Source organism: Ranitomeya imitator, chromosome 1 (assembly GCF_032444005.1).
Source record: "Ranitomeya imitator isolate aRanImi1 chromosome 1, aRanImi1.pri, whole genome shotgun sequence".
NCBI lineage: Eukaryota > Metazoa > Chordata > Amphibia > Anura > Dendrobatidae > Ranitomeya > Ranitomeya imitator.
The window spans coordinates 681,781,180-681,799,325 of NC_091282.1; the positions used below are offsets into that span (position 1 = coordinate 681,781,180).

At 44.0% G+C, this 18,146-nt stretch overlaps 1 long non-coding RNA gene across 1 annotated transcript in view; it reads left to right on the forward strand.

The window, feature by feature from the left end:
- Nucleotides 1-17,834, forward strand: part of LOC138642171 (uncharacterized) — a 31,300-nt gene extending 13,466 nt beyond the window's left edge. The window contains exons 2-3 of the long non-coding RNA XR_011314006.1: nucleotides 9,577-9,688; nucleotides 17,756-17,834. This is a non-coding gene — a long non-coding RNA (uncharacterized lncRNA). The remainder of the gene's footprint in view (nucleotides 1-9,576; nucleotides 9,689-17,755) is intronic.
- The last annotated feature ends 312 nt before the right edge of the window (nucleotides 17,835-18,146 follow it).

Consider the following 18,146-nt stretch of genomic DNA (forward strand, 5'->3'; position numbering starts at 1 on the left):
GGAAGAGAGTGGCCAAGTGCCAGAATAGGCGCATCTTCCAGATGTGCCTTTTCTGGGGTGGCTGGGGGCAGGTGTTTTTAGCCAGGGGGGGGCCAATAACCGTGGACCCTCTCTCCAGGCTATTAATATCTGCCCTCAGTCACTGGCTTTACTACTCTGGCGGAGAAAATTGCGCGGGAGCCCACGCCAATTTTTTCCGCCATTTAACCCTTTAATTTAGTAGATAGAACGGCCAAATTTTGCAGATACACACTACTGACATTAGTAGTGTGGAATCTGCAAAAAAAAAGGAGAGAAGACATGGTTTACTGTTATGTAAACTATGTCTCAAATCATGTCGGGTTTAGGAAGGAGAAAGAAAAAGCCGGTAATTGAATTACCGGCTTTCAAGCTGTATAGAGCTGGAATAAATATTAATATATATACATATATGTGTCTCACTGACATATTGTTATGTCTGCTAATGAAAGGTGTAATGAAGGCAATCCAGAGACACAGTGTGCCTAGCGATCAGAGCGCACACAGTGATCTGACAAATACCCAAAAACAAAAGAACGAGCTCTGAGACGTGGAAACTCTGTAGACTGCACACCTGATCCTATCCTAAACACAACTAAAAGTGGCTGTGGATTGCGCCTAACCACTACCTATGCAACTCGGCACAGCCTAAGAAACTAGCTAGCCTGAAGATAGAAAAATAGGCCTGACTTGCCCCCAGAGAAATACCCCAAAGGAAAAGGCAGCCCCCCACATATAATGACTGTGAGTAAGATGAAAAGACAAAACGTAGGGATGAAATAGATTCAGCAAAGTGGGGCCCGATATTCTTAGACAGAGCGAGGACAGTAAAGCGAACTTTGCAGTCTACAAAAAACCCTAAAGCAAAACCCACGCAAAGGGGGCAAAAAAGACCCACCGTGCCGGACTAACGGCACGGCGGTACACCCTTTGCGTCTCAGAGCTTCCAGCAAAACAAAAGACAAGCTGGACAGAAAAAAGGCAACAAAATAGCAAAAAAGCACTTAGCTATACAGAGCAGCAGGTCACAGGAACAAACAGGAGAAGCTCAGATCCAACACTGGAACATTGACTAGGAGCAAGGATAGCAGCATCAGGTGGAGTTAAGTAACGAAGCAGCTAATGAGCTCACCAGAACACCTGAGGAAGGAAGCTCAGAAGCTGCAGTACCACTTGTGACCACAGGAGTGAATTCAGCCACAGAATTCACAACAGTACCCCCCCCTTGAGGAGGGGTCACCGAATCCTCACCAGAGCCCCCAGGCCTACCAGGATGAGCCGCATGAAAGGCACGAACAAGATCGGGAGCATGAACATCAGAGGCAAAAACCCAGGAATTATCTTCCTGAGCATAACCCTTCCATTTAACCAGATACTGGAGTTTCCGTCTAGAAACACGAGAATCCAAAATCTTCTCCACAATATACTCCAATTCCCCCTCCACCAAAACCGGGGCAGGAGGCTCAACAGATGGAACCATAGGTGCCACGTATCTCCGCAACAATGATCTATGGAATACATTATGTATGGAAAAGGAGTCTGGGAGGGTCAGACGAAAAGACACAGGATTGAGAACCTCAGAAATCCTATACGGACCAATAAAACGAGGTTTAAATTTAGGAGAGGAAACCTTCATAGGAATATGACGAGAAGATAACCAAACCAGATCCCCAACACGAAGTCGGGGACCCACACGGCGTCTGCGATTAGCGAAAAGTTGAGCCTTCTCCTGGGACAAGGTCAAATTGTCCACTACCTGAGTCCAGATCTGCTGCAACCTGTCCACCACAGAATCCACACCAGGACAGTCCGAAGACTCAACCTGTCCTGAAGAGAAACGAGGATGGAACCCAGAATTGCAGAAAAATGGAGAAACCAAGGTAGCCGAGCTGGCCCGATTATTAAGGGCGAACTCAGCCAACGGCAAAAAGGACACCCAATCATCCTGGTCTGCAGAAACAAAACATCTCAGATATGTTTCCAAGGTCTGATTGGTTCGTTCGGTCTGGCCATTAGTCTGAGGATGGAAAGCCGAGGAAAAGGATAGGTCAATGCCCATCCTACCACAAAAGGCTCGCCAGAACCTTGAAACAAACTGGGAACCTCTGTCAGAAACAATATTCTCAGGAATGCCATGCAACCGAACCACATGCTGAAAGAACAAAGGTACCAAATCAGAGGAGGAAGGCAATTTAGCCAAGGGCACCAGATGGACCATTTTAGAAAAGCGATCACAGACCACCCAAATGACTGACATCTTTTGAGAAACGGGAAGGTCAGAAATGAAATCCATCGAAATATGTGTCCAAGGCCTCTTTGGGACCGGCAAGGGCAAAAGCAACCCACTGGCACGAGAACAGGAGGGCTTAGCCCTAGCACAAATCCCACAGGACTGCACAAAAGTACGTACATCCCGTGACAGAGATGGCCACCAGAAGGATCTAGCCACTAACTCTCTGGTACCAAAGATTCCAGGATGACCAGCCAACACCGAACAATGAAGTTCAGAGATAAGTTTATTAGTCCACCTATCAGGGACGAACAGTTTCTCCGCTGGACAACGATCAGGTTTATTCGCCTGAAATTTTTGCAGCACCCGCCGCAAATCAGGGGAGATGGCAGACACAATGACTCCTTCCTTGAGGATACCCGCTGGCTCAGATAAACCCGGAGAGTCGGGCACAAAACTCCTAGACAGAGCATCCGCCTTCACATTTTTAGAGCCCGGAAGGTACGAAATCACAAAGTCGAAGCGGGCAAAAAATAACGACCAACGGGCCTGTCTAGGATTCAAGCGCTTGGCAGACTCGAGATAAGTCAAGTTCTTATGATCAGTCAATACCACCACGCGATGCTTAGCTCCTTCAAGCCAATGACGCCACTCCTCGAATGCCCACTTCATGGCCAGCAACTCTCGGTTGCCCACATCATAATTACGCTCAGCGGGCGAAAACTTCCTGGAAAAGAAAGCACATGGTTTCATCACTGAGCAATCAGAACCTCTCTGTGACAAAACCGCCCCTGCTCCAATCTCAGAAGCATCAACCTCGACCTGGAACGGAAGAGAAACATCTGGCTGACACAACACAGGGGCAGAACAAAAACGACGCTTCAACTCCTGAAAAGCTTCCACAGCAGCAGAAGACCAATTGACCAAATCAGCACCCTTCTTGGTCAAATCGGTCAATGGTTTGGCAATGCTAGAAAAATTACAGATGAAGCGACGATAAAAATTAGCAAAGCCCAGGAACTTTTGCAGACTTTTCAGAGATGTCGGCTGAATCCAATCCTGGATGGCTTGGACCTTAACTGGATCCATCTCGATAGTAGAAGGGGAAAAGATGAATCCCAAAAATGAAACTTTCTGCACACCGAAGAGACACTTTGATCCCTTCACAAACAAAGAGTTAGCACGCAGGACCTGAAAAACCATTCTGACCTGCTTCACATGAGACTCCCAATCATCTGAGAAGATCAAAATGTCATCCAAGTAAACAATCAGGAATTTATCCAGGTACTCACGGAAGATGTCATGCATAAAGGATTGAAACACTGATGGAGCATTGGCAAGTCCGAACGGCATCACTAGATACTCAAAATGACCCTCGGGCGTATTGAATGCAGTTTTCCATTCATCTCCTTGCCTGATTCTCACCAGATTATACGCACCACGAAGATCTATCTTAGTGAACCAACTAGCCCCCTTAATCCGAGCAAACAAGTCAGATAACAATGGCAAGGGATACTGAAATTTAACAGTGATCTTATTAAGAAGGCGGTAATCAATACACGGTCTCAGCGAACCATCCTTCTTAGCTACAAAGAAGAACCCTGCTCCCAGTGGTGATGACGATGGGCGAATATGTCCCTTCTCTAGGGATTCCTTCACATAACTGCGCATAGCGGCGTGTTCGGGCACGGATAAATTAAATAATCGACCTTTAGGGAATTTACTACCAGGAATCAAATTGATAGCACAATCACAATCCCTATGCGGAGGTAGGGCATCGGACTTGGGCTCTTCAAATACATCCTGATAATCAGACAAGAACTCTGGGACCTCAGAAGGGGTGGATGACGAAATCGACAAAAATGGAACATCACCATGTACCCCCTGACAACCCCAGCTGGATACCGACATGGAATTCCAATCCAATACTGGATTATGGGTTTGTAGCCATGGCAACCCCAACACGACCACATCATGCAGATTATGCAACACCAGAAAGCGAATAACTTCCTGATGTGCAGGAGCCATGCACATGGTCAGCTGGGCCCAGTACTGAGGTTTATTCTTGGCCAAAGGTGTAGCATCAATTCCTCTCAATGGAATAGGACACCGCAAAGGCTCCAAGAAAAACCCACAACGTTTAGCATAATCCAAATCCATCAGATTTAGGGCAGCGCCTGAATCCACAAACGCCATGACAGAAAACGACGACAAAGAGCATATCAAGGTAATGGACAGAAGGAATTTGGACTGTACAGTACCAATGACGGCAGACCTAGCGGACCGCTTAGTGCGCTTAGGACAATCAGAAATAGCATGAGTGGAATCACCACAGTAGAAACATAGCCCATTCAGACGTCTGTATTCCTGCCGTTCCACTCTGGTCATAGTCCTATCGCACTGCATAGGCTCAGGTTTAACCTCAGGCAATACCGCCAAATGGTGCACAGATTTACGCTCGCGCAAGCGTCTACCGATCTGAATGGCTAAAGACAAAGACTCATTCAAACCAGCAGGCATAGGAAATCCCACCATGACATCCTTAAGAGCCTCAGAGAGACCCTTTCTGAACAAAGCTGCCAGCGCAGATTCATTCCACTGAGTGAGTACTGACCATTTCCTAAATTTCTGACAATATACTTCTATATCATCCTGACCCTGGCACAAAGCCAGCAAATTTTTCTCAGCCTGATCCACTGAATTAGGCTCATCGTACAGTAATCCGAGTGCCAGGAAAAACGCATCGACACTACTCAATGCAGGGTCTCCTGGCGCAAGAGAAAATGCCCAGTCTTGAGGGTCGCCGCGCAAAAATGAAATAATAATCAAAACCTGTTGAATAGGATTACCAGAAGAATGAGGTTTCAAGGCCAAAAATTGCTTACAATTATTTTTGAAACTTGGAAACTTAGTTCTATCTCCAAAAAACAAATCAGGAATAGGAATTCTTGGTTCTAACATAGATTTCTGATCAATAGTATCTTGAATCTTTTGTACATTTATAACGAGATTATCCATTGAAGAGCACAGACCCTGAAAATCCATGTCCACACCTGTGTCCAGAAACACCCAAATGTCTAGGGGAAAAAAAAAAAAAAAGTGAACACAGAGCAGAGAAAAAAAAAAAAAATGATGTCAGAACTTTTTCTTTCCCTCTATTGAGAATCATTAGTTGGCTCCTAGTACTGTTATGTCTGCTAATGAAAGGTGTAATGAAGGCAATCCAGAGACACAGTGTGCCTAGCGATCAGAGCGCACACAGTGATCTGACAAATACCCAAAAACAAAAGAACGAGCTCTGAGACGTGGAAACTCTGTCGACTGCACACCTGATCCTATCCTAAACACAACTAAAAGTGGCTGTGGATTGCGCCTAACCACTACCTATGCAACTCGGCACAGCCTAAGAAACTAGCTAGCCTGAAGATAGAAAAATAGGCCTGACTTGCCCCCAGAGAAATACCCCAAAGGAAAAGGCAGCCCCCCACATATAATGACTGTGAGTAAGATGAAAAGACAAAACGTAGGGATGAAATAGATTCAGCAAAGTGGGGCCCGATATTCTTAGACAGAGCGAGGACAGTAAAGCGAACTTTGCAGTCTACAAAAAACCCTAAAGCAAAACCCACGCAAAGGGGGCAAAAAAGACCCACCGTGCCGGACTAACGGCACGGCGGTACACCCTTTGCGTCTCAGAGCTTCCAGCAAAACAAAAGACAAGCTGGACAGAAAAAAGGCAACAAAATAGCAAAAAAGCACTTAGCTATACAGAGCAGCAGGTCACAGGAACAATCAGGAGAAGCTCAGATCCAACACTGGAACATTGACTAGGAGCAAGGATAGCAGCATCAGGTGGAGTTAAGTAACGAAGCAGCTAATGAGCTCACCAGAACACCTGAGGAAGGAAGCTCAGAAGCTGCAGTACCACTTGTGACCACAGGAGTGAATTCAGCCACAGAATTCACAACACATATATATATATATACCTATTCTATGTGTACACATTTATTCTACCTATTCTACTGTAAGCTGTCAGTGTGATTTTACTGTACACCGCACTGAATTACCGGCTTTTCTCTCTAACACCGCTGCGTATTTCTCGCAAGTCACACTGCTTGTCCGTGTGTAATCCGTATTTTTCACGCTTCCATAGACTTTCATTGGCGTATTTCTTGCGCAGTACGGTGACAAACGCAGCATGCTGCGATTTTCTACGGCCGTAGAAAGCCGTATAATACTGATCAGTAAAATACGGCAGATAGGAGCAGGGGCATAGAGAATAATTGTGCCGTATTTTTTGCGAGTTTTACGGACGTAGTTTCTGCGCTCTTACGTCCGTAAAACTCGCAAGTGTGACGCCGGCCTTAAACACATGGACACAGTTATCTCCGGTACTGATTTTTCCAGTACCAGAAATGTCAGGACATGTGATTGTCCTAAAAATCAGTAAATTATATGCAGGAAAACTAGGAAATCTGGCACAACTGTCCATCAATAAAAAAGGATTTTATTGTGAAGCTATTAAAAGGTTTAGGAATCCAAAGTTACAAAGTTAAAAACTTGACCCCTTAGACTAAAGATGCCTGTGTGTGCCAGAAATGCGTCTGGTTTTCTGCGCCATTTCTCCACCTCTAGTTTAAATTGGCTTACTTGCAGTTTTTTAACATGTGTTTTTATCACGTTTTTGACTCTGCGGTTTTTGTCTCTATTTGGTGTGTCATGCTTTAAATAAAGCTGCATTGTTTTTGATACTTCCTGGGTTTTTTTTTGGCAAACCTTTATTGAAATACTTAGATTTCAAGCATTTTCATGCGTTTCTGCCACTGAAGCGCAGGAGCTGGATTTCTTATGTGGATTTCCTTTAATGTAAGTCTATGGGAAAAACCCACACAGAAATTGACATGTTGCGGATTTGAAACAGGTCAGTGTACACAGCGTTAAAAAGAAGCAAAGAGGGCAGGAGATTTGTATAATCACATCTGGAACCACTGTTTTTTTTATGTCAAAAACCCATCATGGGCACTTTGCCGTATTGTCTGAAGTGCTGACATCACGTCTTTAGTGCTGCAGTCAGTGAGCTCAGCAGCTCGGTTATTGGCTCCAGCGCTGCAGACAATGACGGTCACCAAGAGTAAAGTTGGGCGAGTAAGGGCTCATTCAGACATACCTTTTTGCACTACGTAACATGTTTCACCAGCTATTTTGTTCAGCGTTTTATCAGATTTTCCACAGTGTCAACATTTTATTTGTTTCATCAGTTTGTCTATGATAAAAAAAAAATTCTGTACCTGATGGTACCCTAAGGCTGTGTGCACACGTGAGAAAAGAGGTGCAGAATTTTCTGTACAAAATCCGCATCTCCTGGCAGAATCCGCAGCCGCGGATTTGCAGCGGAGTTTGTGCGGTTTTTATGCGGAATTGCTGCGGATTTTGTCCGGATTTTCTGTGGTTTTTGCCACTGCGGATTTTTAACATGGAGGGGTGCAGAAACGCTGCAGATCCGCACAAAATAAGTGACATGCACTTCTTTGAAATCCACAGCAATTCCGCACTAATTTTTCCGCACCATCTGCACATCTTTTTTTTCTGAATCTGCAGTGTTTCTGCGCAGAAAGATCCGCTGCGGATCCGCAGCAAATCTGCATTGTGTGCACATAGCCTAACGCTGTTGGATTTTAGCTGCTCTCCTTCGAAACAAACTGCAGCCTGAATTCAAGCTTTGATGTGGCAGTTATGGGGTTAAGTGTGAGGAGACAGTTCGGCCACATCCCCCACTTAGCAGGAGACTAATTACCAGTTATAGCAGAAACTGCTGAGCAAGGTAGTCCCTTCTTCTCCCTGAGGCTCCCGCCAAAGCTACCAAGGATCTCGGCACCTCCTCGCTTCCTCTGGCAGCATCGGCTTCACCAATAGTAAGGCTGTGTGCACACATTGCAGATTTTTTTGCGTTTTTTTCGCTATAAAAACGCGAAAAACCGCATACATTATGCATCCCATCATTTAGAATGCATTCCGCAAGTTTTGTGCACATGATGCATTTTTTCCGCAAAAAAAAAAAAACGCATCGCGGTAAAAAAACTCAGCATGTTCTTTAATTTTGCGGATTTCCCACTATATTATTGCATTGGGAAAAATCTGCAAAAAAACGCGGTAAAAACGCATGCGGATTTCTTGCAGAAAATGTCCTGTTTTGCTCAGGAAATTTCTGCAAGAAATCCTGAACGTGTGCACATAGCCTAAAGGTACCGTCACACTCAGCAACTTTGCAACGAGAACGACAACGATCCGTGATGTTGCAGCGTCCTGGATAGCGATCTCGTTGTGTTTGACACGCAGCAGCGATCTGGATCCTGCTGTGCCATCGCTGGTCGGAGCTAGAAGTCCAGAACTTTATTTGGTTACCAGGTCGGCGTGTATCGTCATGTTTGACAGCAAAAGCAACGACGCCAGCAACGTTTTACATGGAGCGAACAACCAGCGAGAACGATAAGTACGTCACTGGATCGCTCCTGCATCGTTCTGGAGTTACTGTGTTTGACGTCTCTACAGCGACCTAAACAACGACGCTCCAGCGATCGGCTCGTTGTCTATATCGCTGCAGCGTCGCTGAGTGTGACGGTACCTTAAGACTGCGCCATCAGGGATGGGACTAAAATCAAATTTGCAAGTCTGAGAAAAAGCTCAATAGTGGATCAGATGGCATTGACTTTCCTCCCCTTTTGCTATCTACGGGCCCGACAGAAACAATCAAAGGGACAGATGTGCCGCCATTTTGCCCACTTCTGTGTTAATTGGATACTAATAATTTGTCTATAGAAATCAAAAGGTTTTTGGAATTATAGGAAATTGGACAGGTTCATGTACTTTATTATCACCAGGTGTTGTTTTGTGCACACATAGGCCACGTTCACACCTTCAGTACGGTATTTGGTCACTATTTTACCTCAGTATCTGTAAGCCAAAACCAGGAGTGGGTGATAAATACAGAAGTGGTGCATATGTTTCTATTATACTTTTCCGCTGATTGTTCCACTCCTGGTTATAGCTTACAGATACTGAGGTAAAATAAAATACTGATCATGGCCTAAGGCTATGTGCACACGACGTCTTTTAGATGCTGTACTCAAATAGTTTTTTCCTCGAAAAGACCCTCTAGGAAAGCAGCATTTTTCCTGAAGCATTTACTTGGACATCTTAGTGGACATCTTCCATATTCTATGTATTAATTTAGTACTGGCGACTACACGTCTTTATAAACCTAAAGCCATTACATATGCATAGCAAGTTGTTTTTAGTTTGCTGAGCATCTCTTTTTTGTGTTTTTGCAGTGCTTTTTCAGGCGGAATTAATCTCCGCTTTCCTTCTGCTAAACTTCGGGTCACCTCAGTTGTCTCTGCATGTGGTCTCACATCCCCTTCATCCCTTAGGGCTCCTTCACAGGTCAGTAATTTTTCTCTTTCATCAAACACGCTGATTACATTTCTATCATTTTTTGCTACAGTTTCATCAAAGTTTGGTCAGTTTATAATTTTTTACCATCGTATGTCCGTAATAATATGTATACATGTGACTCTTTATCATGCATACATATTAAAACCAAAGCAATAAGCCGGACTATAAATTGGTATCCGTGCAAAGTGTAAGAGCACTTTCACACTGTGGCCATTTCAGAGAGTAAAGCCAAGAAAAAGAAACAAAATGAGCATACATCATACAGCAAGTCAATAGTAATAATACATGTAGATAACATAGATGGTTTGGTTAATGCTATTTTGATTAAAAAAAGCAAACAAAACATACAAGCCATCTCACCGCGACAAGGTGTAGCCACGGTCCTAACCTGTCTCTAGTATTAAAACTTTTCCATGTCTCAAAGGGCGTCAATGTCAATAAGGAAGATCTGGGCAAAGTGCAGCCTGGACCGTGCCCTCCTGACGTACATCCGCCACTCGTCGTGACCACTCTCCGCATCCTCTGGATGCAGTGGTTAATACATTGGTGGATGATGGTGTCACTGGCTCCATCTTCTACCAGTCAATGTGTGAGTCCGCAGTCGCGATTATGTAATTTCATACTGTACATAGCCCCCTATGTGGAGCACATGCTGTATATAAGAGGCTATGTGGAGCACATTATGTATACAGAGAGGCTTCGTGGAGCACATTATTATTATTATTATTATTATTATTATTATTATTATTAATAAAAAAAATTATATATATATATATATATATATATATATATATTATATATATATCTAATATATAAAGCTGAGTGTGTGTGTGTGTGTGTGTGTGTGTATGTCCGGGATTGGCATCTGCACCGTCGCAGCTACAGCCACAAAATTTTGCACAGTCACACGTCTGGACCCCGAGAGCGTCATAGGCTATGTTGTGAGGCGAAATTTTAACCCCGCGCGTTCCAATTCACCAAACAATTTTGCCCCTATCTACATAATGGGGAAAAAAGTGAAAGGAAAAGTGTTAGAGGCGTCGCAGCTACAGCCACAAAATTTTGTACACTCACACGTCTGGACCCTGAGAGCGTCATAGGCTATGTTGTGAGGTGAAATTTTAACCCCGTGCTTTCCAATTCACCAAACAATTTTGCCCCTATCTACATAATGGGAAAAAATGGAAGGAAAAGTGTAGGAGGCAAATTGGCAGCTGCCAGATGTGAACAAGGGGGACTTAAAGAATGAGAGCGATGGCACCAAAGAGTATATACCGTACAGTTGCTAAGGTGGGGCCCCGACATGGGATACTCACCACACACGGGGATATGAACATACACACAAAATGCGCCACACACTACCACGTGCTTGAACACATATTACCCTCAGCACACATTTCACCACAAATACACCAACCTCGCCACATAAAAGTCAAAACACAAAAGTCGCCACTCAAAACTCGCCACGCGCAGAACTCGCCACATGCAAAAACTAGGCTCTTGCAAAACTCGCCACAAGTGCAAAACTCACCTCATGGAAAACTCGCCACACGCAAAACTTGCACATGCATAAAAGTTGCAACACATGCAAAAGTTGCCTCACACAAAACTTGCACATACTCAAAAGGCACCACACATAAAACTCGCCACACGCAAAACTCGCCATGCGCAAAACTTGCTGCACACAACTTGATACACTAACCTGTCACATGCAACTCGACACACAAAAAGTTGCTACACGCATGTTGCCACACAAAACTCATCTCACAAAAGTCGCTACATGCCTGTCGCCACACGCAACTCGACACACACAACTTGACAAACGAAACTCGCCCTAAAACACACACAAGTCTGGTATTATCCTTCAAAAATAAAAATCTGATTAATAAGCAGACAAATTACAACAAATGTACCATATAGGAAATACGGCAGCTGTTAGTCACATGACCTGTCTATTATGTGTATGTGTGAGCTAATATATACTGCCAGGGGGAGGGCTTCCTGTTGGCTGGGGATTTATCAGGCTGCCAATTTAGCTTACAAATACTGAGGTAAAAATACTGAGCAAATAACGTGTGAACGAGGTCTAATACAGGAGGAGATGACACACAGGTATATACTATATAGAGGAGGAGATGACATACAGGTACATATATATACAGGAGGAGATGACACACAGGTATATACTATATACAGGAGCAGATGACCTACAGGTATATGCTATATATAGAAGATGACATGCAGGTATATACAGGAGGAGATGACACACAGATATATACTATATATAGGGGAGATGACACACAGGTATATACTATATACAGGAGGAGATGACATACAGGTATATACTATATATAGGGGAGATGACACACAGCAGGTATATACTATATACAGGGAAGATGACATACAGGTATATACTATATACAGGAGATGACATACAGATGTATACTATATATAAGGGAGATGACAAACATGTATATACTGAGGTGATGAGGTGAAAATGAGAGGTGTGAGTGCAAAATGAGAGGAGTGAGGAAAAATAGTGGAGTGATCAGAAAATGACAGATGAGAGGTTGAAATGACAAGTGTTAGGGGGGAATGAGAGGAGTGAGGGAGAAAATGAGAGGTGTGAGGGGGAAAATGAAACATGCGATTGGGAAAATGAGAGGCGTGATGGGAAAATAAGAGAAGTGAGGTGCTATAACTAACCTCAGATATTTACTATGCCCAGGCAACGCCGGGCTCTTCAGCTAGTATGTGTATATATATATATATATATATATATATATATATATATTATATTTTTATTATTATAGCGCCATTTATTCCATGGTGCTTTACATGTGAGGAGGGGTATACATAATAAAAACAAGTACAGTACTCTTAAGCAATACAAGTCACGCCTGGTACAGGAGGAGAGGGGACCCTGCCCACGAGGGCTCACAGTCTACAAGAGATGTGTGAGGATACAGTAGGTGAGGGCAAAGCTGGTCATGCAGTGGCTTAGTCTACTTTCACACTAGCGTTGTTGGCTGCACGTCGCAATGTGTCGTTTAGGAGAAAAAACACATCCTGCAAAGTTGCCCGCAGGATGCGTTTTTCCCCCATAGACTAACATTAGCGACGCATTGTGACGTATGGCCATACGTCGCAACCGTCGTGCGACGGTTGCGTCGTGTTCTGGCGCACCGTCGGCACAAAAAAGTTACATGTAACTTTTTTTGCGCGTCGTGTCCGCCATTTTTAACCGCACATGCGTGGCCGAAACTCCGCCCCCTCCTCCCCGGACCTTACAATGGGGCAGCGGAAGCGTCGTAAGACTGCTTCCGCTTCCCACGTCGGCACTATTTTCACAACGCGCGTTGGCATGTCGGGCCGACGCATAGCGACGGCCCCGTGCCGACGCTAGTGTGAAAGCAGCCTCAGTCGACCGGCACAGCACATGCTGTATATCAGACTATGTGGGGTGCATGCTGTACATGGGAGGCTTGGTCAAAGTTTTCTGAGCACACAAATCTCCAAGGGTGCCCAAGCCTTTGCATTGGACTATTTTTTTCCTTTTTTGTAATTTTTAAAATGTAAAAAATGGCAATATTTTATATATTTTGCTAAAATACGAAGAAAATGTGTCATCTTTAGGCTGCCGTCACACTAGCAGTAGTTGGTCAGTATTTTACCTCAGTATTTGTAAGCCCAAACTTTTACATGCCACTGTGTGGGGGATGTCAGAAAATTCTTAATATTAAATACAAAACTTAATGTGTTCATATTAATATTGAGTACAATTAATTTCAGCCTATGGGTTCAGCCCGCCACAACAGACACAGTCTATCATTTTGCCCCTTGGAAAAATTAATTGCCCACCCTTGGAATAAAGGCAGAGCAGGGCCTGAGCTACGTATTTACTCTATATAGCTTCCCATTGATGGGTGTCTCAGTCAGGCCATACCTTGCTTATACCTTATTCATATTGACTTCGTTTGACACAAGGTAAGGTTAGGATCGTCTCGATGGGTACACCTTGTCATGGTGGGATGGCTTTTCTGAGATAAATATATATATTTTTAATCAAAATATCGATCACTAAGTATCTTATGTTATTTACATGCACTATTACTATTTACTTGCTTATTCTGTTTTTTTTCTTGATTTTTTTTTTTTTCATGTAGGCACATTGTCAGACATTTCAGTATACAGTTCTGGTAATAAGGTGGACAGTTGACTAGTTATTTTTATTGCACAATGGAATTAATAGAAATAAAAAATAAACAGACTTTGTATTGCGGCATTCCAAGATATTTGTGCAGGAATATATATATATATATATATATATATATATATATATATATAGCAAAAAAGTATTTAGTCAGTCAGCAATAGTGCAAGTTCCACCACTTAAAAAGATGAGGCGTCTGTAATTTACATCATAGGTAGACCTCAACTATGGGAGACAAACTGAGAAATAGGGATTTTTGTGTACTCACCGTAAAATCCTTTTCTCCGAGCCATTCATTGGGGGACACAGACCGTGGGTGTATGCTGCTGCCAATAGGAGGCTGACACTAAGTGATACAAAAAAAGTTAGCTCCTCCCCTGCAGTATATACCCTCCTGTTGGCTCTCGGCTAACCAGTTCGGTGCAAAAGCAGTAGGAGATCAATAACAATATATGAGCGTATAGCATTTCATATTCTAAAAAACAAGCATAAGCTAATAACAGGGTGGGAGCTGTGTCCCCCAATGAATGGCTCGGAGAAAAGGATTTTACGGTGAGTACACAAAAATCCCTATTTCTCCTTCGCCTCATTGGGGGACACAGACCGTGGGACGTCCCAAAGCAGTCCCTGGGTGGGGACAACAATAGATCAGGCCCTGTGTAACCGCTACTTACAAGTGCGCCACCGCGGCCTGCAGAGTCCGCCTGCCCAGACTCACATCTGTGGAAGTGGTTGAGGCTGCCTGTCAGCATGTGAATATCCCACTGAAGATGGATCCACTCACCATTGGTGCGCGTCCCGGCATGGAGCCGCCGCGGATGTGGGTTTCAGCGCTGTTCTGTGCAGCGTGGACGGTGCAGGGATAAGCCTCAATCCATCATCCGTTTGTTAGGGAGGTGGAGAGGAACCGTCCGCCTCCTTGTGCCATCCGCTTTCACAGTGGTGGGACAGTGGGGGCTGCTCGGACGCCATAGAGAGGGGCCTCTGTACATCCACGGAGTTCAGTCCGGGTGGACAGGGCCAGTTGTCCGGCATTAGGCCTGGCTCCAGGAGAGGATACATGGAGGCGACACTCCATGTGGTCGCCTGCTGCTGGTGTGGGGACATCGGGACCGTGAAGGAACCGTCGCCCCTGAAGTGAGCTCAGGCATGGCTTCCCACGACGCAGGAAAGGGTACGGGGAGGTATACTCGCCGTGCTCGCCTGTTGATGGTTCGGGGGAGATCGGAACCTTGAAAGGAACCGTCGCCCCCTTCACTCCGTTAATTAAAAAATAAAAATTTACAGAAAAGTAAACAATAAAATAAAAACGTTGGGGTCTGAAACAGACCCATGTGCCTCCTACAGACACTAAGCAAGAACTGGTTAGCTGAGAGCCAGCAGGAGGGTATATACTGCAGGGGAGGAGCTAACTTTTTTTGTATCACTTAGTGTCAGCCTCCTATTGGCAGCAGCATACACCCACGGTCTGTGTCCCCCAATGAGGCGAAGGAGAAAAAAAAATCCAGAAAATCACATTGTCTGTTTTTTTATCATTTTTTTTGCATATTATGGTGGAAAATAAGTATTTGGTCAGAAACAAACAATCAAGATTTCTGGCTCTCACAGACCTGTAACTTCTTCTTTAAGAGTCTCCTCTTTCCTCCACTCATTGCCTGTAGTAATGGCACCTGTTTAAACTTGTTATCAGTATAAAAAGACACCTGTGCACACCCTCAAACAGTCTCACTCCAAACTCCACTATGGTGAAGACCAAAGAGCTGTCAAAGGACACCAGAAACAAAATTGTAGCCCTGCACCAGGCTGGGAAGACTGAATCTGCAATAGCCAACCAGCTTGGAGTGAAGAAATCAACAGTGGGAGCAATAATTAGAAAATGGAAGACATACAAGACCACTGATAATCTCCCTCGATCTGGGGTTCCACGCAAAATCCCACCCCGTGGGGTCAGAATGATCACAAGAACGGTGAGCAAAAATCCCAGAACCACGCGGGGGGACCTAGTGAATGAACTGCAGAGAGCTGGGACCAATGTAACAAGGCCTACCATAAGTAACACACTACGCCACCATGGACTCAGATCCTGCAGTGCCAGACGTGTCCCACTGCTTAAGCCAGTACATTTCCGGGCCCGTCTGAAGTTTGCTAGAGAGCATTTGGATGATCCAGAGGAGTTTTGGGAGAATGTCCTATGGTCTGATGAAACCAAACTGGAACTGTTTGGTAGAAACACAACTTGTCGTGTTTGGAGGAAAAAGAATACTGAGTTGCATCCATCAAACACCATACCTACTGTAAAGCATGGTGGTGGAAACATCATGCTTTGGGGCTGTTTCTCTGCAAAGGGGCCAGGACGACTGATCCGGGTACATGAAAGAATGAATGGGGCCATGTATTGTGAGATTTTGAGTGCAAACCTCCTTCCAGCAGCAAGGGCATTGAAGATGAAACGTGGCTGGGTCTTTCAACATGACAATGATCCAAAGCATACCGCCAGGGCAACGAAGGAGTGGCTTCGTAAGAAGCATTTCAAGGTCCTGGAGTGGCCTAGCCAGTCTCCAGATCTCAACCCTATAGAAAACCTTTGGAGGGAGTTGAAAGTCCGTGTTGCCAAATGAAAAGCCAAAAACATCACTGCTCTAGAGGAGATCTGCATGGAGGAATGGGCCAACATACCAACAACAGTGTGTGGCAACCTTGTGAAGACTTACAGAAAACGTTTGACCTCTGTCATTGCCAACAAAGGATATATTACAAAGTATTGAGATGAAATTTTGTTTCTGACCAAATACTTATTTTCCATCATAATATGCAAATAAAATGTTAAAACAACAGACAATGTGATTTTCTGGATTTTTTTTTTCTCAGTTTGTCTCCCATAGTTGAGGTCTACCTATGATGTAAATTACAGACGCCTCTCATCTTTTTAAGTGGTGGAACTTGCACTATTGCTGACTAAATACTTTTTTTGCCCCACTGTGTGTGTATGTATGTATGTATGTATGTATGTGTGTATATATATATATATATATAATTTTTTTTTTTTTTTTTTAATACGTTTCTATAAATTTTCTATCCCAGTTTTTGCAAGGCGGATTTATCAGAATATGGCTATTCTGGCAATATTTTCAAGTGTTTGTTTATCGTGCATTGGATAAAAACGTTTTTTGTTCTTTTTTAAATAAATCATTAGAATAGTTGACCCTCACCAGCCACTCCTAACTGGTGAGAATGAGAGAGGGGATGTAGGGGACAGAGTATCATGAATGATCTGTATTACAGTTTATGGAGGGTATGGAGAAGAGGGGGGAAGCCACAGGGGTCAGTAGCACTGAAGTGAGATAGAGGGAGGACGTTAACCCTTTCTTCTCCTTATGCGCAACACAGGCACAAAAACTCACAAGCTGGATGCAGAAGGAGGAGGTAAGGGTTAATGTACACATGGAGAGGTGACAAGGACCAGAGACCTGGTGAAGATTTTCAATTCTGAAAAGACAGGAGATAAGGAACTGAAGGGCCTTTGTCAGATTTAGTGTGGGTTTCTGAGTACCTCTGATCAGCTCCTAGTCTTATGGGAATCTTACAGGAATATGTGTTGTTCTGCAGTACCCAGCAGTGGACGCTACACGCTAAATGGGTTGCGTAGTTCAGCTCTATTCCCTGTTCTATCCAGGGCTTGTAACAAATGGTTGGTGTAGGTGTCAGTTGCTGAACCCCCACAGATCTGATATTGATGACCCATCCTGAGGCCAGCTCATCAATAGCTTCTCACTGCAAAGCCCCTGTAGTTTCTGACCATCCCACCTCTTTCTTCCTCTAATCTCGCTTTCTTGTCAGCTTAGAAAAATGAGTCAACTTCCTTGTTTCAACTTGTGTTGCATTCTCGCATGGGATGTTTGCAGAAGATGTATCATATCTTATGTATGTATAACAGCCTCAGTGTCTCCTATATGATGCATGTACATCGGCCTCATTGTCTCCTATGTGATGTATATACACCAGTCTCAGGGTATCCCATGTGATGTATTCAGCAGTCTGTGTATCTTATGTGATATATAAAGAAGTTTCAGTGTATCCTATGTGATGTATACAACAGTCTTGTCGTATTCTACGTGATGCATACAGCAGTCTGTCTTCCATGTGCTGTATATGCAGCAGTCTCAATGTATCCTATTTGATATGCTGCAGCAGTCCCGGTGTATCCAATGTGAGATATAAATAGAGAGAGGGAGA